The sequence below is a fragment of the Melospiza melodia genome, chromosome 21 (assembly GCF_035770615.1).
Source record: "Melospiza melodia melodia isolate bMelMel2 chromosome 21, bMelMel2.pri, whole genome shotgun sequence".
Taxonomy (NCBI): Eukaryota; Metazoa; Chordata; class Aves; order Passeriformes; family Passerellidae; genus Melospiza; species Melospiza melodia.
This window is the reverse complement of record NC_086214.1, coordinates 2,741,600-2,765,548: the sequence shown is the minus strand read 5'-3', so window position 1 is coordinate 2,765,548 and position 23,949 is coordinate 2,741,600. Positions and strand designations below refer to the sequence as shown.

The 23,949-nt window shown below is 55.2% G+C and overlaps 1 pseudogene; it reads right to left on the bottom strand.

The window, feature by feature from the left end:
- The window catches only part of LOC134427977 (Fc receptor-like protein 4), a 40,004-nt pseudogene extending 17,056 nt beyond the window's left edge, over positions 1–22,948 (bottom strand).
- Positions 22,949–23,949: the final 1,001 nt, after the last annotated feature.

The following is a 23,949-nucleotide window of genomic DNA, read 5'->3' as shown; positions in this document are numbered from 1 at the left end:
CAGCCACGTTGTGAGATGTTCATAGCGGAAAGGCAGGACTCACGGGGAGAGTCCAGGTTTGTGTGTCTTGAGAGGTAGGGGCTGAACAGTGGTATCGGGGCAGTACAAAGATGGGGGCCAATGGGGAAATAGGGACGGAGTGGCTCAGGGACATAGGAACAAGGGAAAGAGCCAATGGGGTATAACAGCTTTCGAGGGAAGCTTCTTCAGTCTCCTTAACCCACAGTGTCTCCACAGGGCCGAGGTGGGACCCTAAGTGCTGCGGGCAAGGACAGCGTGAGGGAGCCGGGCCCCGCTCGGCCGGCGCTGCCCCAGGAACGTCTCATCCTGCAGGAGCTCGGCAGCCTCTGCCGGTGCCGGCCCCGGGGCTGTCGGGGGGCGCGGCCGGAGGGGCCGGGGGGCAGCGGGTGGGAGGGGCCGGGATGGAGGGACGGGGACCCCACTGGGGAGCCCCGAGCACGGAGGGAGCGAAATGGCGGAGGGGAGACCCTGGGACAGGGGGGAGCAGAGACCCTGCGGTGGGGTCTGCGGAAAGGAGGGACCGCAATGGTGGTCCCGGAGCACCAGGAAGGGGCCCAGCTGCCATCGCGCTGCGAGTGCCAGGACGGTCACGGAGTGTCCAAACCGACTGTGACAGCGTGTCCAAAGCCACTGTCGCGATGTGTCGGGACCGAGCGTTGCCAGGGTAAGGCCCCCACAGCTCCAGGAAGTGGAGGGGTACCCTGGAAGGGGTGCAGCAGGTGTGGAGCAGAGCCCTGTCTATTCCCTGTGCCTTGTGCAGGTGAGGAGGGCAGGGATGGAGCAGCTTTGGGGACACCTGGAATTCAGACAGGGTCACTCCTCACAGCCCCACCATGGCTGCAGGGCAGAGCCCCAGCTCGGTATTCCCACACTTTTCCCTCTCTTCTGGCAGCTAAGCCAGAACTTAAACCTTCCTTCCATAAGGTTCCAGAAGGCTACAGGTTTTGTTCAAGAAGGAGGGTTCAGAGCAGGTTGTCGAGCAGATTGTTGTTGTCCTTGCAGTAGTTCTGGGGCTCTCTCAGTCCCTTGGCGAGAGGGACAAAATGATCAATTGCCGCATTTCTGGAATGGTTCCCTCGCAGGTGCCCCTGCAGGTGCCCCTTCCAGCCAGCCCTGCTCTGAAAACCGTCTAAGGCTCTCACAGAGCCATTGCTTGGGCTGCCTTTGGGTTTTGTGCTTCTTGCAGGGCTGAGCAAACCACAGGCAGGCCTTTTTCCCCCACAGAATTCTCACCTCTGCAGCAGCTCTAAGGCTGCCGCAGTCAATGCCAAGGGGCAGAGGGGGACCCTCAGGTGCTGGCTGCCCCTTGGGGCTGGCCAGAGCAGGGCTGGGCAGTGGCCATCCCTGTGCAGTGGGGCTGGGCCATGGCTGGGCCCCACCCTTGGATGGCCCCTGGCTTCAAGGAGCAGGAGTTTGGGAGCTCCTTCCTGCCTGGGGCTCTCTTCCCAAGCTGCTCTTGCTGGCTCAGATCCTGCAGGGGATGAACAAGAATGGAGAAGTCTGGAACAGGATTTCTCCCAAAACCCAACAAACTCAAATCATCCCAAGTCCCAGGACATAAACCCCATAGGGGGAATTATGGGGAGCAGGAGAGGGAGGGGCCAGCCCTAAATAGCTTCAGCACCCTCCCCCCCACTCCCCCCGTGAAATAAATAGGGCAGAAGACCTTTTCCCTTTTTAATTGTCTTTATTAAAAGTGATCAGCTTGGGTGGGGAGAACCGATGGGTGCGCACTCACGCTGCCGCTGCTCCCAGGAGTGCCACGGAGGAGGAGGAAGAGTGTAGCTTTGTCCGCTGGTCTGCAGGGAGAGCTGGGGGCTCCATCCTCATGACAGCATCAGGAGATTCCCTGCTTTTTGGTTCAACATTCAAGGTCTTCTGTCTAGCCAACATCTTTTTAGGTTAGGGGTAAAAAGGGTCTTAGCGGATACTAGATTCTGTTCCTCACGTCTCGACATCACTTTGATTCATCAATTTTGTGTTGGCTCATTGTTTTTAGAGGTTTTTGTCTAGGTTTGTTGGGGGGGTTTCTCCCATGTCATGCTGGATCCAATGTCATTTCCATGACAACTCGATGCCCCAGGTATGTTACTTCCAATTGTACGAACTGTGGCTTTTCTTGGGAAAACTTTAGTCCTTTTTCCCCCCCAAAATTTAAAAGCTTAATACTAGTTGTTCTGACCTGATCTTTTCTCTTCCCTGACACCATCATGTCATCAACATATTGCAGAATCTGTACTTCCTGTTCAGGAACAAACTGTTCTAACAAACCCTCCAGGATTTGTCCAAAGAAGTTGGGGGATTCAGTGAACCCTTGTGGTAATTGTTCCACCTTAGCTGTTGTCTCCTTTTTGTACTTGGGTCTTCCCATTCAAAGGCAAACCAATCTCTACATTCTGTTGCCAAAGGACACAACCAGAAAGCATCCTTCAAATCTATAACAGTGAACCAAGTATGTTCTCTTGGAATTCTGCTTAGGAGACTATACGGGTTGGGCACCACTGGATGTCTGGCAATGGTCCTTTTATTGACTTCCCTCAGATCTTGCACAAGCCTATATTTCCCTTCAACTTTCTTAACTGCCACTATAGGGGTATTGTGCAGTGACATACAGGGTTCCAAAATTCTTTCTTGCAACAGTTGTCCAATAACTATAGCAAGCTCCTTCTTTCCGTCTAGGGAAATCGGATACTATTTAACCCATATGGGTGATGTACCATCTTGCATTTTTATTGTTATCGGTTGAATATCCAATAAGCTCTGCTTTCCCCTTCAGCCCACACTTCAGGGTTTATCTCTGCGACATCTCCTTGGGATAACTTCATTACTTGTACTACCATCCTCCCTTCTCTTGGGACAATCCCAACCCTCAAATGAACTCGCCAATCTCTTCCTAACACTCTTTTCTAGCTTAGACAGGTGACTAAAATTAGCTTCACACTGTCTTGAGTTTCCAATTATTTTTTCATCTTCAATCACTGGGACTCTAAATGGTTTCCCGTCAGCCCCTAATACCTCACAAAGTTTTCTACCAATTACCATACCTTCTGGTACTTTGTTGAGACAGGACTTATCTGCTCCTGTATCAACGAAAAATTCAAATTCTTCATTTAGGGGTCCCACCTCAAAGTTTACCAAGGGCTCCTCTACATGTTGCATCGGGTCCCCTAAAGTGTAAAGCCCCTGACACCCCTAATTGTCACCTCTAAGAACCCTCTCTAAGGCTTCTTGTTGCCTTGCTATTGCCTCATCGAGACTGAGCTTTTTACAAACCCTCCTAACGTGTCCAGTTTCTCCATAATAATAGCAGTGCCTTTCGCTTATTGGGACTTGAGGTCTCTCCATCCCTCTTGTACCTGACAGTACTGGCCTATCCTTGCCTCCTCCTGGTGGTGGACCCGCCTACTCTTTTGTTACCTTGGATTGTGGGATAGAGTTGCTTGCCCCCACACTTTCTCTAGCTACCACAACCATGATCCTAGCCTTGGCCTGTGTTCTTTCTTCTTCCCTCCTTAAATACTCTTTCAGTGCTTCTCTCAATAACTCATTAATGTCCTTCTCTTGCCAATCTTCAATCTTTTCCAGTTTTCTCCGTATATTGGGCCAAGATTTGGTAACAAATTGGACCTTTATTAGCACTTGACCTTCTGGGGTGTCTGGATCTATTTTAGAGTACAATTGGAAGTTCCGCTTTAGGCAATTAAGCCAAGTAGGAGGAGTTTCATCCTTTTCTTGTGTACCTTCAAATGTCAATTTGGTATTAGTTCCTTTGGGAACTGACTCTGATCCCTGAATTATCTAAGACCTATATTCTATCATGGTCTTCCTCCCTTCCTCCTGATTAGGGTTCCAATTGGGATCTGTTAGTGGCAATTTCTGTTCACCTGATGGCACTTGGGGTCCTGGACGGTTCTCTTTCTCCCAAATTCTTATGCTAGCAGCTCTAATCATCCGGATCTCTTCTGAGGAAAATATTATATTTAAAATAGAATTCATTCTCCCCCAAGTGTAGATATTTGGACCTAAGAATTGATCCACTTGATTGGCCATGCCCACTGGGTCCTCAACTAAATTCCCTAACTCTTTCTTGAATCCTCTCACCTCAGAAGCAGTTAGAGGAGCATACACAAAGCCAATACCTCCCACTACTCCTCCCATAGGAACTTCTCTGAGGGAAAAAAGTCTCTCTGCTCTGGAGGTCCTGGATCGGGTACCACAGTATGGCCCACCTGCAGATACAAAACTACTCATTTGAGAGGTATTAGCATTACCCTGGACTTTCTGTAGATCCACAGCTGTATTTGGTGGTAAGAGTTTACCAAGTAAGGAGGCATTTGTGTCCCAACTAGGAGGAGGTAAGGGGATAGCAATAGGAGGGGGAGAGGAGCCTGGGTGCATGTTAATTGGAGCTGGAGAAGGGGTGGAGAATGCAGCAGGTGGAGTAGGCACTTGTGGGAGTGCACAAGGAACTGGAGGAGCCGAAGGGGGTGGTGAGGGAATGGCTACCAGGGGAGATACCGGGTCTACCACAAAGGAAGGCAAAGAGGTAGAGGGAATTAGAGGGGGCGGTAATGGGGTGGCAGCCAGGGGAAAAGCCGGATCTGCCATTTGAGGTGCCTGAGGAAGAGGATGAAAAGGTGGAGGGGCATCAGGAGGCAAATAGTCTAGGGGGTCCCACCTTTTACTACTCTCTCTAACACTAGCATCCCCTCCTTCATTCCCCTCTTTCTTCTTCTGCACTTTACAAATTTGCAAACTTTCATCCACAATAGCACTCTTTAACCAACAAGCTGCATATAATAGTTGCTCAGGATCAGTATTTCCTCAAGCTGTCAGATAGTAACTCAGTTGTTGACACATCCACTTGTCTTTTTTCCCTCATCATGGCCATCCTCCTTGCACATCTAACGCTGGCCAGACTTCTACACAGTAGTGAATCATCTTTAACCTTATCTAATCACTCCATGGCCTCTACAGAATCCCATCTCTCTAGCAGTTCACCTAAGGGACTGTGGGGGGTATATTCTTCAATCTCTCACCTCTCTTTTTACTATTACATCCTCCCATTTTTTCAAGTCTCAGCAGAAAAAAAAAATCACAAAGGTGTCTTTACTCAAAAAAAATGTACTGACAGGTAATCTCAAGAAAAATTCGTATTTGAGGAGTTCCAGCCTCCTCCACCGCACTTCAGATTTGCCTGAGCACTTAGGACTTTACACAAAAACCACTGCCTGATCTCTAGTTTGCCTAACTTCCCCAAATGCCAGGACTTACTGAGGCAAAGTGAAAATTTTCCAGGATAGAAATCCATTTTAATTTAGGTGAAATGTACATTTTTGAGTTGAGTTCTGGTTAGAAACCATAGTTATTTAGCCAGACTGCAAGGCCTAAGCTCAGTGAAGTTACTTCAGTGAAGGACAGAGATAAAGGGGGGGAGACAGAAGATGACAGAGAGAGACAGGGACTGCTGTAAGGGCAAGTAGACCTGACCTCGGAATTCTTTCTGATAAAAAGGAACTAGTGGTAAAAGTCACACGAAACCCATAAAAATGAATATGTATGAACCTATTGTGAAACTGTATGCATATGTATTTGAGAGAGATAAAAAGAGACCTGAAGTTCTCAGAGGTACGCATGTCCTTTTTTGAGGAGAGCAATCTCCGCATGTGTCCAGCGCTGTAATAAACATACCGAGCTTTACAACTTTTACAAAGTTGTGAGGTTTCTTCTTTTCTCCCCAAAACATTATGTATCAGGATTTAAAAACACGAGACCCTGACCTCCTTCGCCGGGATTCGTGCCTGACCCCTTTGTCAGGACTTAATTTGCCTGCAGGACTTGTGAGCTTGCCTGAATCCTTCTTGGGACTTGCAATCTGCCTGACTTCCGTCTGTCAGTACTTTTGAGATGTGTGCCACTCATACACTATTTCCTCTGCAGGCCCAGAGGGGAGGGCCCTCTTTACCCCTTAGGAGACAACTCACACTGATTCTACTCGCTTCCCCCCATTTGCAGCTGGCCCCCTCGCAGGGGTTCGGAACCACAGTACTAGGAGGTCCACACTTGTGCTGAGGATCCAAGCTGCCAGCCCCCATCTCACTCACACACACTTGCTCGCCCCCTACTCCCGCCACAAGATACTTCTCACCAATCCAACGCTCCTCCGCGTCACTGGTCCCAAGCCCATCTTCTCTGGTCCTGATAGCCAGCTGTCCTGGGTGTCCAAGATGGCGAGTCCTGGTGTCCTCTTTGGGTGTGGCTATCCCGGATGATTCTCCAGTGAAATAAACACAGGCAGGAGACCTTTCTCCTTTTTAATTGTCTTTATTAAAAGTGATCAGCTTGGGTGGGGAGAACCGATGGGTGCGCACTCACGCTGCTGCTGCTCCCAGGAGTGCCACGGAGGAGGAGGAAGAGTGTAGCTTTGCCCGCTGGTCTGCAGGGAGAGCTGGGGGCTCCATCCTCATGACAGCATCAGGAGATTCCCTGCTTTTTGGTTCAACATTCAAGGTCTTCTGTCTAGCCAACATCTTTTTAGGTTAGGGGTAAAAAGGGTCTTAGCAGATACTAGATTCTGTTCCTCACGTCTCGACATCACTTTGATTCATCAATTTTGTGTTGGCTCGTTGTTTTTAGAGGTTTTTGTCTAGGTTTGTTGGGGGGGTTTCTCCTATGTCATGCTGGATCTGACTTCATTTGCATGCCGACTCGATGTCCCTTCCTCTTTCTGACCGTGTTCACAGGGGTTCTTGGATGAGGTAAAAGATGAGGATCTGGCTCCATGTTTCAGAAGGCTTGATTTATTATTTTATGATACATATTACATTAAAACTATACTAAAAGAATAGAACAAGGGGGTTTCATAAGAAGGCTAGCTAAACTAAGAATAGAAAGGAATGATAACAAAGGTTTCTGGCTCGGGGCTCTGTGTCCAAGCCAGCTGGGCTGTAATTGGCCATTAATTACAAACAACCACATGAGACCAATCACAGATCCACCTGTTGCATTCCACAGCAGCAGACAATCATTGCTTACATTTTGTTCCTGAGGCCTCCAGCTTCTCAGGAGGAAAAATCCTAAAGAAAGGATTTTTCATAAAAGTTGTCTGTGACAGCTCTTCACTGTCTGGGTGCCATCCTCCAGGAAGCAGCAGGATGTCACTTGACAAAAGGGGGAATTCTTAAACATCAACGACAGGTAGCCAATGGAAATGACCGGCGATTACAATAACAAACAGTTGGAACTCCAGCCTGGCAGCAACTAGCCCAATCTGTGAACCCTGCAACCTTTTAAAAAAATGGACAGTTTTTCTACTCATAACATTCTGTGGCTGGAACACCAAAATTCCTAAAGTCCCTTCCCAGTGGACTCAGAGCCACAGTCCTCACCTCCTGTCTTCTTCCCAGAGCTCTTCACAGTGCTGCTGCTGCCAGCCCCTCCCTCTGGCCTCAGCCCTCTGTCCCCACAGTGCCTGTGGCCAATGCCACCATCACCCCCAGTCCCCTGTCACACCAGGTACACACAGGTGACAACGTGACCCTGAGCTGCTCAGTGCAGGTGGGCTCAGCCCCTCTCACCTTCACGTGGCTGCATGACGAGAGGAGGTGGCCTGGGGTCCCATCCTGGAGCACGGGGCTGTTGATGTGGGTCATTTGGGCACCTACCAGCGTGTGGGCACCAACCAGCTGGACAGGCACCGCATGTTCCAGGCACGCAGCCCAGAGCTGGCCCTTTTGGCAATCCCTGGCTCACCCTGGGTTATAGGTGAAGTAACACGGGGTTGCCAGAGTGTTCAGGACCATTGGGTTTTGTGGTGACCCCAATGTGTCCCCTCTGTCCCCAGAAGTGGCTGTGAATGTCAGCAGGACCCTCCTGCTCCTGCTCCTGGCTGTCATCGGGGGCTGTCACTGGTGGCACCAGCAGGGTGGGTGACAATGGGGGGACCTGGGGATTTGGGGGGAATTTGCAGGGTCTTGGTTGCACTCCAGGGTCATTCCTGGGTTGGCTTTGAGGAACTTTGGGGTGGCACTGGAAGCTCCTGGAGGGTTTGGGGAGATCTTGGAGGGCCATGCAGGGATGTTGGAGGATCTTTTTGGGGTCCTGGGAGAGTTTCAGGGGTGCCTCTCTCTACCAGGCTTGGGGTTCTCGGGGCTCAGAGGTCAGGGACACCAGAGAGGTTGGGGGCCCTGCAGTAGTGCAGAAGTTCTGGGGGGTTCAGGGGTGCTTGGAGAGTCCTGGAGTAATCAGGGGTCCAGTGGGAATAAGGGCTGCAGCGGGGATTTGGGGGTCCTGTGGGTGTTTGGGGCTGCCGAGGTTCCCAGGAAGATTCAGGGGTCCCAGGGTCCCACAGTCACCCCCTCCCCTTTTCCTTGCAACTGCCTGGAAACCCCAGGACAGGTGAGTGGGGGACTTGAGCTGGGACTCCCTTTTCCCCCTCTTAAGACACCATCCAGACCCCCCACCTTATCCCCACAGGATATTCCTGGAGGAGAGGGTGGTGCTGGACCTCCATATCATAGGCACCGAGTGGGCAGGGGGTGAGTATGGGGGGTGTCAGGGACACGTCACCCTGGTGTCTCTCACAGAGCCCCCTCTGTGCCACAGCTCCCCAGGTGACCAATGTGGAACTGTCGGGACCCCGTGGATGACAGTGGGACCCTGTGACATCTGCAAGACTGTGCTGTGACACTGGGGCACGGGGGCATTGGGGGTTCCAGCCCAAGGACACTCCCCATGTGAGTGCCCCTGCCCCCAGCTCCCATGGGTGCCCACCATCCCCAGGGGTTTTCTGCACCAAAACTTTACTCAGGTCATTCTGACTTGCCAAACTTGGACCTATATTAGCTGGAACGCCTTTCAGAGTGAACTTGGAAATCTTATCCAGGAATGGTTCTCCAAGCCCTCACTCTAAAATGAGGCTTGCCAGTATCTACAGACCCTAGGGGTGGTACAGTATTTAGGGAATTGATAATGCATTGTTTTAAATCACCCTTCTGTCTCTCATGTACTACTAATTGTACATATTATCTGATTTACTTCTGCTTAGTGTAAGTTTATTGTTTTGCTGCATATTTTGTTTTTTTATGTTGCCTTCATGTTCATAACAAGAGACACATGTTGTTAAAACCAAAAGACGGGAGAGTATGGCTCCTCAAGAGTGTTTACACTAATATTTACACAAAAAATTTTGAAAGCAAATAAAATCAAATTTGATCTTTTGCAGAGTGATACTGCTTTGAAGATTTGCATGTGCAGAGGCAATTTCTAAAAATTTCTATATAGAGATCTTCAGTTGAGTGTACAGTGAGAAGGTCTAACTCATTTACTAACCTAGGGAGAAGGTAGGCATGTGTTTTACCACCAACAGGTCCGAAAGAGTTACCTGCTCATCTGGACAAATGTCGACGGCCTCCAAGAGAATGAGACCCAGAGAAAAGAAAAATTCCCTAATTGCCACACAGCTCTCAAGCAAGACAAGAACAGAAGTAGGACTTCCAGGACTACTGGCTGTGAAGCTTTGAAGGCTTATGCTGTATCAATCTGTCAGACCACTCTCATTCTATCCACGCTAGCATACAAGCCCTTCAACAGAGTGTAACTAAATTGCAAATTAGCGATGGGGATTTTCTTGGACAAATACTTGAGGGATGAGGGCTTACTGGCTGGCTTAAAAATTTAGTTAAAATAGGAATTTATGTTTTAGCCGTAATGTTGCTTATGGTAATTTGTTTGCCATGTGTTTTGCAATGTGTTCAAAGACTAATTGATAAATTGATAAAAAAGATTTTACTGGTGGAAAAGAAAGGGGGAGATATGGGAATACAGCCAGAAAGCAGGACTGAAAGTACTGCTCAGCTTGTAACTGACACGGACGTTTTAGCCCTTGTAGGCTGCAAGCCTTGGCAAGAAAAAGCAGAACCTTGAAGGAGGAAGCAAAAGATAACGGTGTGCTTGGTATTCTTCGTTTGAGAGAAATCATGCAAGACTGTACGTGCCTCTGTGAGCCTGTGCAAAGCTATGATTAAGAGATATTACCAAGAAATGTAAACATTGTGATTGCTGCTAATTGTAGCTATAGCTGAAAAGGTATATAAACGGAGCTTTCCAAATCAATAAACTGGCTTCATGCATGCAAACTACGGGATGCTGTCTCCATCAATGCTGACACCGGCCCTCACAGCGCAATGCCAGCCGCGACCTGCGACAGTGACCCAAGGCCGGGATTCAGTTCCTGCAGTGCCCGGGACTCCTCCCCAGGGTTCCCAGTCCCCTCTGCCCTCCTGGCTCCTCCCGGCACCCCAGCCTGCCCAATGGCCAGGCCAGGCTGAGGCTCCGCAGCAGCTCCAGGCCTCAAACACTGCTCAGGGAGCACCAGGTGTGGGGTTTGGGCTCCAGGGGCAGCGTGCAGGGCTGGAGATGGGGCAGGCATCAGGGTGGCATCTGGGGAGACCCCCGGCCTCCCCAAGCTGCAACCCAGGGCTCTCATGGCCCTCAGGGAGCTGCTGCTGCTGCTGGGCTCCACCTCGGCCTGAGGGGCTTGGCAGCTGCGGGGGCAGGACCAGAGGTAATGGGGCGGCACCGCAGAACATCCCTGAGCCCTTGGTCGGTGTCACCGAGAGGGAGCGGCAGCTCCTTCCCCTCTGCAGGGCAGCTGTGAGGGAACCAGTTTGGAAATGCAGCAATTGATCATTCTATCCCTGTCCCCAAGGAACTGAGGGAGCCTCAAAAATCCTGCAAATCCCACACCAATCTGCTCAACAACCTGACCAGAACCCTCCTCCTTCCCTAGCTGACCAGGCAGAGCTGAACAAACAAAAACCATTTCTCCCAGTTTAATCAAAAAGCTGCATTTTGAGTCCAATAAGAGGGACAAGGGAGCACTGGGAGCACTGGAACGGGAGCTCTGGGCAGGCCATTTGAGTCCCCCACTAATTGCCAATCCCCGGGCACAGTGGGGACGCACAGGAGCTGGGGGCAGGATGACACACAGGGGCTGCCCTTAGTCAGGGACCTCCAGAGCCCCCAGTGTCACAGCACATTCTTGTAGATGTCACTGGGGTCCTGCTGTAACCCTTGGGGTCCCGACAGCTCTGTGTTGGTCACCTGGGGGGATGTGGCGTAGGGGGACCCTGTGAGAGACACCAGTTTTGGGGACCTGGGTGGGGGGGTGCCCCCCATGGGTGACGTGTCCCTTTGGCCCCCTCCTACACACCCCTCACTCATTCGATTCCCATGACTTGAGGTCCAGCACTGCCCCTTACTCCGGGGAATCCTGTGGGGCTAAGGGGGCGTCTGGGGGGTGTCTGAGGAGGGGGAAAGGGGAGTCCCGGCCTGAGCCCCCCACTCACCCATCCTGGGGCTTCCTGGAGGCTACAAGGGAAAGAGGAGGGGGTGACTGTGGGGACCCCGGGACCCCTGAACCTTCCTGGGACCTTGGCAGCTCCAACCACCCATGGGAACCCCAAATCCCCACTGCAGCCCCGATTCCCACCGGACCCCTGATTCCCCCAGTATTCTCCAAGCATCTCTGAACTCCCCAGAACTTCTGCACCACCGCAGGGCTCCAAACATCCCCAACATCCCAGACCCTCTGAACCCTCAGAAACCCAAGCGAGGAGGGGCACCCCCCAAACTCCCCCAATAAAGATCCTCCAATATGCCTGCACAGCCTTCCAAGAACACTTCAAACCCTCCAGGAGCTCCCTGTGCCACCCTAATGTTCCTCAAAATCCAGGGATGGCCCTGGAGCCCAATCAAGACCCAGCAAATTCCCAAATTCCCCCAAATCCCCAGGACCTCAAACTGAGGTCACTGCAGGCTCAGTTTCCCCCAGCTCAGGGGCCCTGAGTGCTGCTGATCTCTGCCCCCACTCTGGGGGATCCCTCTCACTCCAGGACCCTCATCCCCCCCATTGTCACCCATCCTGGCGGTGCCACCAGTGACAGCCCCCGATGACAGCCAGGAGCAGGAGCAGGAACAGGAGGGTCCTCCCGACATTCACAGCCACTGCTGGGGACAGAGGGGACACATTGGGGTCACCTTGAATCCCAGAGGTCCTGAACACTCTGGTGACCCTGTCTGACACCACCTGTGACCCAGGGTGAGCCAAGGGTCGCCTCTAGGACCAGCTCAGGACTGACTGCCCAGAAAACACACGGTGTCCGTCCTGTCCCAGCTGGTTGGTGGCCACGCACTGGTAGATGCCCAAATGTCCCACATCAATGGCCCTGAGCTCCAGGAGGGGACCCTGGGCCACCTCCTGCCCGTTGTGCAGCCAGGTGAAGGTGACAGGGGCTGAGCCCACCTGCACTGAGCAGCTCAGGGTCACGTTGTCACCTGCACACACCTGGTGTGACAGGGGACCGGGAGTGATGGTGGCATTGTCCACGGACACTGTGGGGACAGAAATGGGGCTGGCACAGGGCAAGGTGGGATGAGTGATGCCGTGAGTGTGGTCACCCCCAGCCCGAGGGTCCCGCTCACCCAGGACGGTGACATTCAGGGGGACACTCTCCGCCGCACTGTCCCCATTGCTGTTCCCGCACTGGTACTGGCCACTGTCTTTGTCCCCAACGTGGAACAGCTCCAGGCGGGGGCCAGTGCCCAGCAATGCCCCCGAGCCCTCCCGGTGCCAGGAGGACAGGGGACCTGTCCCTATGGCCACTGTGCAGCTCAGCACCAGGCGGCCCCTGAGTGCCACCTGTTCCCCCGGGGGCTGTGCTGACAGGGACACCCCCGAGGGTGGGACGCCTACAGGTGGAGGACAGCAGGTGACAGGGAGGGACCCAGAGGTGTCAGGGATGGGCAGGGGGAGCCCAGTGAGGGAGAAGGGGCGCAGAGATGGCGGGAGCTTTGAACGGAACCCCATGGGGGGATGGAGGGTTCAGGGAGGGGACACCTAGAGAGGGAGGGGGGCAACACTAGGAAGGGTACCCAAGGACCCTGTCAGGGGAGGTGCGACCTGGGGAGCGTGCACAGACCTCAGAGAGGGGTGGGGGTTTCTAGGGAGGGGTGAGGGGATGTGGTGAGGGATGGGGGGACACAAGCCAGGAATGGGGGACCTGGGGAGGAACCTGGGGCAGCAGTGATAGGACATGGAAAAAGCGTCAGGGAAGGATGGGGGTTCTCATGTTGAGCTGGGGGAGCCGGGAAGGGACCCAAGAAAGGTGGAGGAAAGCCAGGCATGAATCCAGGAAAGACTGAGGGCCATAGGGCAGGCATCAGGGAGGGCTAGGGGTCTCCAGGGAGGGCTGGGTACCTGAGGAGGCTGTGGGGGCTCCCTGAGCCCATCCCTGCCCTCATTGCACACTGTGACACGGAGCCGGGCACTGCTCTTCCGCACAGCTCCCCCTCAGAGTGCACCTTGCAGCTGTAATTCCCCGAGGGGGAGACCCCCACGGCGGGCACCAGCAGCTGCAGGGACCCCTGTGGGCCCCCACAACCTGCCTGTCCCGGTAGAACACGTGCAGGAGGGGGGCTCGGGACCACATGGGGCTGGGGTTGCTGAGGCAGCTGAGAGTCAGGGGGCACCCCTCAGTGGGCTCAGGGGAACCCTCCAGCACTGGCAAAGGGAAGACTTCTGGAAAGGAGAGGGGAAGTGAGGACTGTGACTCTGAGGCTGCTGGGAAGAGTCTTTGGGTCTGTCAGGAGATTGGAGTTCCAGCCGGGGGGATGTTCACCATGCGCTGTCACTGCTGCTGCTGATGACTGCCAAGGTATCACCCAACCCTTGCAGCAGCAGCGGTAGCGGCCACTTTGGTGCAGCTGCAGAGGGGACAGGGACAGCTCAGTCCCATAGAGGGACCCCCCCCACCTCCTTGTCCCCATGGTAGAATCGCACCCCAGTGACTGACTTGTCCTGCTGGTCCCAGCAGCACAGTATCACCATGTCCCCCCCCAGCAGCGCCCATGCCAGTACCTGTGACAACAGCTGGGCTGAGGAACATGGGGTGGGGGGGAGGGGGGGGCATCCTGTCACAGCAGGGGGTCCCATTTTCCTGGGATCCCCCCAGTGGGTCACACCTAGGGCACGAGGGATCCCATATTCAAACACATGGATCCCTCCACTATCAGATGCTCTGGGATGTCCCCAGAGCAGGGGACATGCTCTGGTCACACCAGGAGGTGACCCATGGAGCTGAGCCCACCCAGATCCCTTGGGGTCCCCGCAGGCGCCAGGTTGGGGACAACCAAATTCCCCTCACCATCTAAGACTCTCACAGGGGGGCTGAGCCCACTGCCAGTCTGTCACACGTGCAATTGCCTCTCATAGTGACCTTGAAGTGATTGTGTCCCTGCTACCCCCATTTCTTCCCCTCCTTGTACCAGGTGGTGCCACCGATGGTCCCTGAACCCTGGCAGGTCAGTGTCACCCGGTCCCACAGCACCGCCGGCCTCCAGGGGGCTCCACCAGGAGCTGGGTGGTCTGGGCACCTGTGGGTGACAGGGGACAGCAGCCTGCCAGGGCCAGCGTGGGGCTGGGACAGCAGGGTGGGGCCATGGCATCCCCCGAGGACTCACCAGCGAGGCCGAGGGTCTGGGCTGGAAGGGAGAAGGGACAGGACTGGGTGAGGGTGGCACTGTGGGGACAGCAGCACCTGGGATACAAGGTGTTGTGACTGTCTCCAAACTGTCTTCGTGGGGACAGCAGTTCTTGTGAGAAAAGGCATGAGGGCGGTCCCCAAATGTTTTGGAGAGGCAGGGAGACATGTCTGTGTCACAGGCACCCATGCACCACATCCCTGTGGCATGGCCGCCTTGGGAACAGGGACACAGAGGCCACCCTGGGCTGAGACAGAACATGGGGACACTGTGGACAATCTGGGCATGAGGACATCACAGACACAGCTCATGCCGGCCCAGGTCCCCCCCACCATGATCCCATCCCCATGATCCCATCCCCATGGCCACATCCTCATGGTACTTGTCCCCTTCTGTCCCTGCATCCCAGTTCCTTTGTCTTTTTCCCCAGAGCTACCTGAGCCCAAAGGTGCCAGTCCCACATTCCTGTCCCCACATCCCCATCCCCAAATTCCTGCCCCCTGTTCCTGTCCCCAAAGCCACCCTACATCACCAGTCCCACCCAGGTTCACTGTGGGTAACATGGACTGGCACTGCTGGCATTGGGGACCTCAGGGGACCCCACAGCTCCCCTGTGCCCCTCACCTCCCCATCCCCGGAGTGTCAGGCCCGTTCCCAGGGCACTCACCCCACAGGAGCAGCGCCACCTTCTTGGCCATTTTGGTGTCCCCAGCCATGTGCACTGGCTGTCACTCGCTGCTGTGGCCACCGCTCCCCTGGCTGGCAGCTCTTCGGATGAAGGGGAAGGAAGCGAGGTCACATCCATCCCCATGTGTAGATGACCCTTGGTGGGGCCAGGCTGGCCACAAGTTGGGGATGGGCTAGGTGGGACAAAGTGGGACATGGGGTTCCCAGGAGTGGGGGGCTCGATGGGTTTGGGGAAGCAGGGATGGGGGTCCTGAGGGGGGAGAATCACCAGGGATGGGGGTGCCATGGGAATGGGTTTCCCCAGAGCTGGGGGGACTCAGGGATGGGAGTCCCCAAGGAACATGGGGTACAGGGATTTGGGGTCATGGGATGGGGCAATGGTAGGTCATGGGAGAATCAAGGTCTTGTGGGAAGGAGCATTGCATGGCTGGAATGAACGGGAGAGGGTTCCTTGGGAATGGAGTGCTGGGCCATGGTGATCCTGGGAAATGTGAATACTGGGATGGAGGATGCAGAGAGGGTGGGACATAGGGAATGAGGGTGCCGTGGTTGGGTTCCCAGGGGAATGGGGGTTCCAGGGATGAGCAGTGACTTTGTGAGCCTGTGGATCTCAGCTCCTTCTCTGGGTGCTTCAGATTTTGGGGTGACCTAGAGCCAGTACAGCCCTCACAAGGTGCCAGTGGCCTGGGGATAACCCCAGACAGATTACCTGGTTCTCTGGGTCTGTGCCCCCCCCAGCCGCCAGGATCTTTTTCCTCTCTTTTTTTCCATTTCCATCATTTTACCCCTCAATTTCACAAGCCCCCAGTTTGTGCCTTGATGGTCTTTGGGGGAACCTGAGGAGAGAACAGGCTGGGGGAAGCCCAGGGTGGGGGAAGCAGGGGTGAGGGGTCTGCAGGGAGGGCTGGGGAGGCTGTGGGGGATGGGGGTGTCTGGCTGTGCCTCCCCCAACACTTTCACTTTCTGTCTCCTGTAGCAGAAAGAAGAGGCCGTTTGACACCTTTGAACACAGGGGGTGGGTTCTGTCTTGGGGGGGCATATCCAGGGGGCTCCTGTCCTGTGGGGATCCTGCCCCAGGGGGGACACATGCTGGACAAGGGGCTCCTGTCCTGGGGGATGGCAGCTCCAGGAGCATCCAAACTTCTCCATTCTTGCTAGTCCCCTGATGGATCTGAGTTGGCAACAGAAGCTGAGGAATGGAGCCCTGGGCAGGAAGGAGCTCTCAAATGCCCCCTTCTTGAAGCCAGTGGCCATCCAAGGGTGGGGCCCAGTGTCAAGGTTTGACACTGGCACAAGGCCAAATGCCCCCCCATGAAAATACACTTTCTCTGGTGTCTGCTGTGAGATTTTGACCAGGAATAAACAAAGCAGGCTCCCACTTGAAAAAAAAGTTTATTAACTAAACTACAAAAACAATTACTAAACTACACACAAAAGAAAACACAAGGAAAATGAAAACCTCACAAAAACACTCTCCTCCTCCTCTCACCTAAATTCCCAATACAATACGTCTTCCAAAATCACCAATTCTGGGTCCAGCACCACCCCTTTAGAATGCTCACCTTTCAGTTCCTCAAGAGGAGAGGGAGTCCTTCCGTGTGTCGTGGTGGCCTTTTCCGTCCTTGTTCCGGTGCTCTTACCACCGAACAAGAATCAGGGCTGCTTCCAGGGTTGTCTTTTTAAGGATGCTTTGTCCAGTTCCAGAAAAGCACAGTCTTCCACCTTTGGGACATCTGTCCCCCCCATATTTTATATACCCCCTGGGGCCAAGGGGTACCCACACTGAATCTTCTTTGGCTCTGGGACATTTCTCCCCCTGGACTCAGTCTCTGTATCACACGGAAACATGGCTCTGTCCATGGCTACACAAAAGAGTCCAGCATAAAATGCCACTCCATCTTCTCCGTTTTTCCAACATCTCTCACTCTCGCTCTCTCTGGTCCAGAACCTTCATCACTCATCTAGGAAGGGTTGATGTTCTGTGAAGTTTTCATTGTCCCAAAAGGGTTAAAAACTCCTCCAAGCGGCTGGACTCCTGGCTGCACACCCCCCCATCTCCTCAGCCGGGCTGCCTGCTGCCAGCACATATTTACTAAATTTCAAGGTAACGGCCACAAACGCAGGCTGCACTCTCTCTCTGTCTGTCTCCAAGGGGGAGGGAAACAGGCTGCCCATTGCTTCCCGGCATTTCTTTACTTCTTCCTTCCACCCTTGGCGGGGGGCCAGGCCTACCTCTCCCAGGCCGGGTCGCATGGCTTTTCCCCTCACCCTGCCCAGCCAGCAACTGGGCCGGGGGAGAGACCCAACTCCTTCGTGCCGGAAATCCAAAGAGAGCCTGCCAGGGGGAGAGCCCTGCTTTTCTGCCAGGGGGAGAGCCCTGCTTTTACCCTGTGTTCCCAGAGGTGGATCCAATGCCCAGTGGTTGGGCCAGATGGCAATATTCAAATCTGAGCACATATTGGCCCTATCTACAGCATCCCAGAAATCCTGTTTCTGGGTCAAACCATGACACCCAGCCATGGCCCAGCCCCACTGCACAGGGATGGCCATTGCCCAGCCCTGCTCTGGCCAGCCCCAGGTAGCAGCCAGCACCTGAGTGTCCCCCTCACCCACTTGGCTTTGACTGTGGCAGCTTTAGAGCTGCTGCAGAGCTGAGAATTCTGTGGGGGAAAAAGGCCTGGCTATGGTTTGCTCAGCCCTGCAAGAAGCACAAAACCCAAAGGCAGCCCAAGCAATGGCTCTGTGAGGGCCTTAGATGGTTTTCAGAGCAGGGCTGGCTGTAAACTCCCTCTGCAAGGGCAGCTATGAGGGAATCGGTCCACCAGTTGATCATTTGCTCCTCTTGGTAAGGGACTGAGAGAGCCCCAGAACTGCTGCAAAGACAAAAACAGTCTGCTCAACAACCTGCCCTGGACATTCCTTCTTGAGCAAAATCTGCAGCCACCTGGTACCTCATGGAAGGAATGTTTGGGTTTGGGCTGTGGCTGCAAGCGAAGAGGAAAAAGTGTGGGAATATCAAGCAGTGGCTCTGCCCCGTGGCCGTAGTAGGGCTGTGAGGAGTGACTCTGTCTGGATTCCAGGCATCCCCAAAGCTGCTCCACCCCTGCCCTCCTCACTTGACTGAAAGGCTGAGGGTTTGCAGGAATTGTGGTGTAAAGTCACCAGAGTGACTGGTGTGAACCCGAGACATGCTGGGGTCAGGTGCTGCCTTCCTTCCATTCGGGATCATGGAGAGCAGTCGTGGGCATTGAGCAGGGCATTTACCAGGCCACGGAACACTGCTATACTGCCAGTGGGCACTGGGATCCAACCTGCTGCCTTGGTGGCTTCTGCCCGCTGCCAGTGGTGGTGCTGGGACCGATTGGTGCCCGTGAGTTTGCAAAAGGAGCGATTTCCCCTCCTCCCTCCCGTCCGAGGCCGCCATGGCCCCTGAGGGGATGGAGCTGGACCGGGGCGCCCCCTGCTGGCCGGGAGTGCTCCCTGCAGCACCCCCTGCTGGCCGCAGTTAGAACTGCCACAAAAACCAACAGCACTGAGCAGGAGGGAAAGTTCTGGGTTTGTGTTGTTTGTTCTGTTCTGGTCTATAAATTTCCTAGGAAAGAGATGTATTCCTTTTCCTACACTTTGGCCTGGAAGCCACATCATTTTTGAAATTAAAAAATGTTGTAGAAGTGGGTATTCTTTCCATTGCAGGAATATTCCCACATTTCTAGGCAGATAATTCTCTTTTAAATGAGTGCCCAACTCCTGGGTTCCAATGTGGAGGAGGCAGACACCTCAAGAGAAGACAGGGTCAGGGACTTGGCCACCTCATGCTCTGCCTTTTAAGTCAGTTGGGCCACCAAGGGCCCTCTCTCCAGGTGGCATTTCTGGTCACCTGGCCACTCAGGAGCTGGCTTTGTCAAAGCGTCACACTGTCCCTATGTGCCATGGCTGACAGAATAATTGACAGACAGGGCCCTGTCTCACCAAAAACAGAGCCTGACCCACCCCTGCCAAACACAGCTGCTCCAAAATGTCTACAGACATCAAAAATTCCTGTCTCTGACACCCTATCCTGTGCCATGGCCGGATCCTGACTTCCCTGGAAAAGGGGGAGTCTCCGGAACCCCCACAGAGCCTTAGTGACATCCTGGTGTGGGGAACATGGCAGAGGAGGGGTTTGGGACAGGGGACAAGGAAATCCAGAGCCTCCTGATGGCAGCTTTGGCCATCAGTGAAAGGAAGGTCAAGGGCCATGCCAGGTTCCTCTGGTGGAGGAAACATGCTGGGGGAATCATCTGGGATTTGCCTCTGTTTTAAGGGCTTTCCCTGGAAACCATTCCTTTGTGACTCTGGACTCTCAACCTTGTTGCTGTTGCTGTTGGGTTTATTCCCTCTGGTTGCTGTTTCAGGAAATTGTTCTTCTCTCAGCTCTTTGGGATCTTTATGACTCCATGGGGAGGGCGAGGGGCAGTTTTAGAGGCAGCACACACACAAGTGGGTCCCCATTGGTGGGCACCCTCAGTGCCCTCCAGTTCCCCCCAGTGTCATGGCAAAATCTCATTGATGTCACTGGATTCCCATGGTCGCCCCTGGGGTCCCCGCAGCTCCGCGTAGGTCACCGGAGGTGCCTGATGGACAGTGCTGCTGGGGAGCCCTGCAAGAGACACTGGTTGTGGAGACCAAGGTGGGGGATGACACCAGTGGGTGATGGGTCACTGTCCCCCCCATTCACTGTACTCACACTGCACCTTTTTGCTGCTCACAACGTGGGTGTACAGCACCTCCCCCTCCAGTGGAGGGGCCAGGGGCTTGGGGAGGGCCCGTGGGGATAAGGGGGATGGGTGGGAGGGGATGGAGAGATGTGGGGTGGGGGAGTAATGGCTGGACACCCCCACTCACCTTTCCTGCTGCTTCCTGGCAGCTGCAAACAAAAGAGGGGAGGGGTGACTGTGGGGTCCCCAGGGCCCTGATGACTTTCAGGATTCCTGACCCCTACAGGACCCTCAATTTCCCTCAGGAACCCCCAAGCATCTCTGAAGATCCCCAGAATTCATGAACCACCCCAATGCCCCCAACCAACTCAGCATCCAGAACCCAAAACCCATCAGGCACAGACTCCCCCAGAAACCCTCAGGGCCCCTGAAAGAACCCCCAACATCCATGCAGGACTCTCCAGCACTCCCCAAACCCTACAGGGCCCTCAGCCAAGGTCACACTTCTGGGGCTGTGGGTGCTGCCCTATTGACCCCCAACTCTAGGGGCCTCCACAGCTCCCTGGGACGCCCGTCCCCCCATTGTCACCCACGCACACAGTGCCACCGGTGCCAGGTCACAATGACACCCACAAGCAGGAGCAGGAACAAAAAGGCCCCACCGACCCCTGCTGCCACTGCAAGAACCAGAGGGGGACACATCAGGGTCACCCATCACCCCAGGGGTCCTGCACTCCCTGGTGACCCTGTGTAACCTCAGCTGTATCCCTGTGTCTACATGGTGTCACATTCAGTGCCAGCTCTGGGCTGAGTGCCTGGTGCCCATCCAGCTGGTTGGTGGTCACACACACTGGTATGTGCTTGAGTATCCTTCATCAAAGGCCCTGAGTTGCAGGAGGGGACCCTGGGCCACCTCCTGCCCATTGTGCAGCCACGTGAAGGTGACAGGGGCTGAGCCCACCTGCACTGAGCAGCACAGGGTCATGGAGTCACCTGGGTACAGCTGGTGTGACAGGGGACTGAGGGTGATGGTGGCATTGGCCACAGGCACTGGGGAGACGCAGACAGGGCTGAGGCTGGAGGGAGGTGCTGGCAGCCAGTATGAGGATAGGGATGAAGGGGATGGGTGTGAGGGGGTATGTCATAGATGGAGTCACACCATGGAGGGGTGACGGGACAAAGGACAGAGGCTGGGGAACCCAAGAAAGGTGTCTAGGTGACATGGAGGTACCCAGGCAGCGCACCCGAGGAGGCTGTGGGGGCTCCCCGTGCCCATCCCCGCACTCACTGCGCACCCTGACGCAGAGTTGAGTGCTGCTCTTCCACATGGCCCCCCACTCGGAGCGCACCTGGCAGCTGTAATTCCCTGAGGGGGAGACCCCCACGGCGGGCACCAACAGCTGCAGGGACCCCTGCGGGCCCCCCACCACCTGCCCATCCCGGCAGAACACGTGCAGGAGGAGGGCTCGGGGCTGCAGGGGGCTGGGGGTGCTGAGGCAGCTGAGAGTCAGGGGGGACCCTTGGGTGGGTTTGGGGAGACCCTCCAGCACTGGCACCCAGAGGAGCTTATGGCAGGAGATGGGGGACTGTGGGAATGGTGACCCCGAGTCCCTGGCGAGGCGCTATGGGGCTGTCGGGGTGGCGGCTGTGAGGTGCTCACCATGCACTGTCACCGTCACCAGCGCTGACTCCTCCCATCTGTCTGATACCCCGTAGTTCACCCAGGCCTTGCAGTGGTAGTGGCCTCTGTGGTTCAGCTGCAGAGGGGACAGGGACAGCTCGGTCCCATTGTGGAGCCCTCTCAGTTCTGTTTCCTCTCAGTAGAACACCACTGAAGTGACCGACATCTCCTGCCTGTACCGGCAGCGCAGTGTCAGCGTTTCCCCCTCCAGCAGTGCCCGTGCTGGCACCTGCAGCACCAGCCAGTCTGTGGGGCAGAGGGGTGCCGTCACATCACAGGGGTCTGGAGGGTCCTGATGTCACCGAGACCCCACATTGGGTCAACGCCAGCACACCAGGTTTTCTCAATTTCAACACAAGGGTCCCCCCACAGTGGGATTCTGTGGGATGTCTGGTCACACCAGAGGGTGACCCATGGAGTAGAGCCCATCCAGCATCCTCGGGGCTCCCGCAGGTGCCAAGCTGGGGACACAAACCGCCCTCAACGTCTGAGACGTTCACGGGCGGGCTGCACCTACTGCCAGGTCTGTCACACATGTAGGTGACTCTCTCGGTGACAGTGAAGTGGTCGCCTCCCTCCTGCCCCCAGCGCTGCCCGTCCTTGTACCAGGTGGTGGCACCAGTGATCCCCAAGCCCTGGCAGGTCACTGTCACCCGGTCCCACAGCACTGCCGGCCTCCAGGGGGGCTCCACCAGGAGCTGGGTGGTCTGGGCACCTGCAGGTGACAGGGGACACCAGCCTGCCAGGGCCAGGGTGGGGCTGGGGACAGCGGGGTGGGGCCATGGCATCCCCTGAGGACTCACCAGTGATGCCGAGGGTCTGGGCTGGAAGGGAGAAGGGACAGGGCTGGGTAAAGGTCATGGGGACACTGTGGACATCCCATGTTTGCACTGACCGCCTCCACCAGCCCTACAGCATCTGTCCCCATGGCCAAGTCCCCATGGTCCTCTGCCCATGATCCTGTTCCAATGGCACCTGTCCCCATGGCCCATCTGCATGGTACCTGGCCCTATTCCCTGTCCCTGCATCCCTGTTCTCCTGTCCCCACAGCTACCCCAGCCCCAAGGTTCCTTCTGCCACATCCTTGTCCCCAGATGTCTATCCCCCTGTTCCTGTCTCCACAGCCCAATTCTCCAGCTCCTGTCCCCACAGCCACCCCACAACTCTGGTCACACAGGGCTCCATGCCCTGCTCTGGCTCTGCTGGCATTGGGGACCTCAGGAGACCCCACAGCTCCCCTGTGCCCCCTCTCCATCCCCAAGGTGTCAGGCCTGTGCCCAGGGCACTCACCCCACAGGAGCAGCGCCACCTTCCCGGCCATCCCGGTGTCCCCAGCCATGTGCACTGGCTGTCACTCGCTGCTGTGGCCACTGCTCCCCTGGCTGGCGGCTCTTTGGATGAAGGGGAAGGAAGCGAGGTCACCTCCTGTCCCATGTGTAGATGGCCCTTGGTGGGGGCAGGGTGGGGATCTTGTGGGACATGGGGGTGATGATCGACATGGTGGAGACATGGTGTTGCCACAATTTTGAGGTGGTGTAGGGAGCCAGGGATGGGTGTCTGAGGGAATGGGATGCCCAGGGAGGGAGTCCAATGGGAATGGGGGTCCCAAGGATTGGGTGAACTCAGACTTGAGAATGAGGGTCCATGAACAACTTGGCCTCCAGGGATTTGTGATCATGGGATGGGGGCCATGGCATGGGGATGCCAGGGGATAGGGGGACCCTGTGTGAATGAGAGTCCTGGTGAATCAATGTCCCCAAAGGAAGGGGTGTCCCAGGGTCTGGAATTACCAGGATGGGGTTCCTTGGGGTTGGAGATCATGGCAATTGCAGTCCAGGGATAAGGGTCCCAAGGAAGGGAAGACAGAATGAAATTGGGGCCCAAGGTTGAGGTCCCAGAGGAATGGGGGTGCTGGGAATGGGCAATTTCTGGGTGGGCACAGGGATCACAGCTCCTTTCCCTGGGTGCCTCAGATTTTGGGCATGACCCAGGGTCCAGCACTGCTCCCCTGGGGTGCTCGTTTCCTGGCCAGGCATTGCATGGGGGTCCTAGGTAGCTCTGCCTCTGTGTCCTCCCCTGCCCCTGACATTTTCCTCTCTTTATTTCTCTTTTTTCCTTATTCTCCTTTCTTTTTGCCATATCTCCTCAACCCCGGTTCCTGGCTCAGCAATCCTGGGGTGCACCTAAGCAGGGAATGGGTTGAGGGACCCAGGAGAGGGGGAAAATGGGGAGCAGGGGGTGCAGGGAAGGGTGGGGAGGCTTTGGGGGATGGAGGTGTTGGGCAGTGCTGCCTCAACATTTTCACTTTCTTTTTCCAGGACA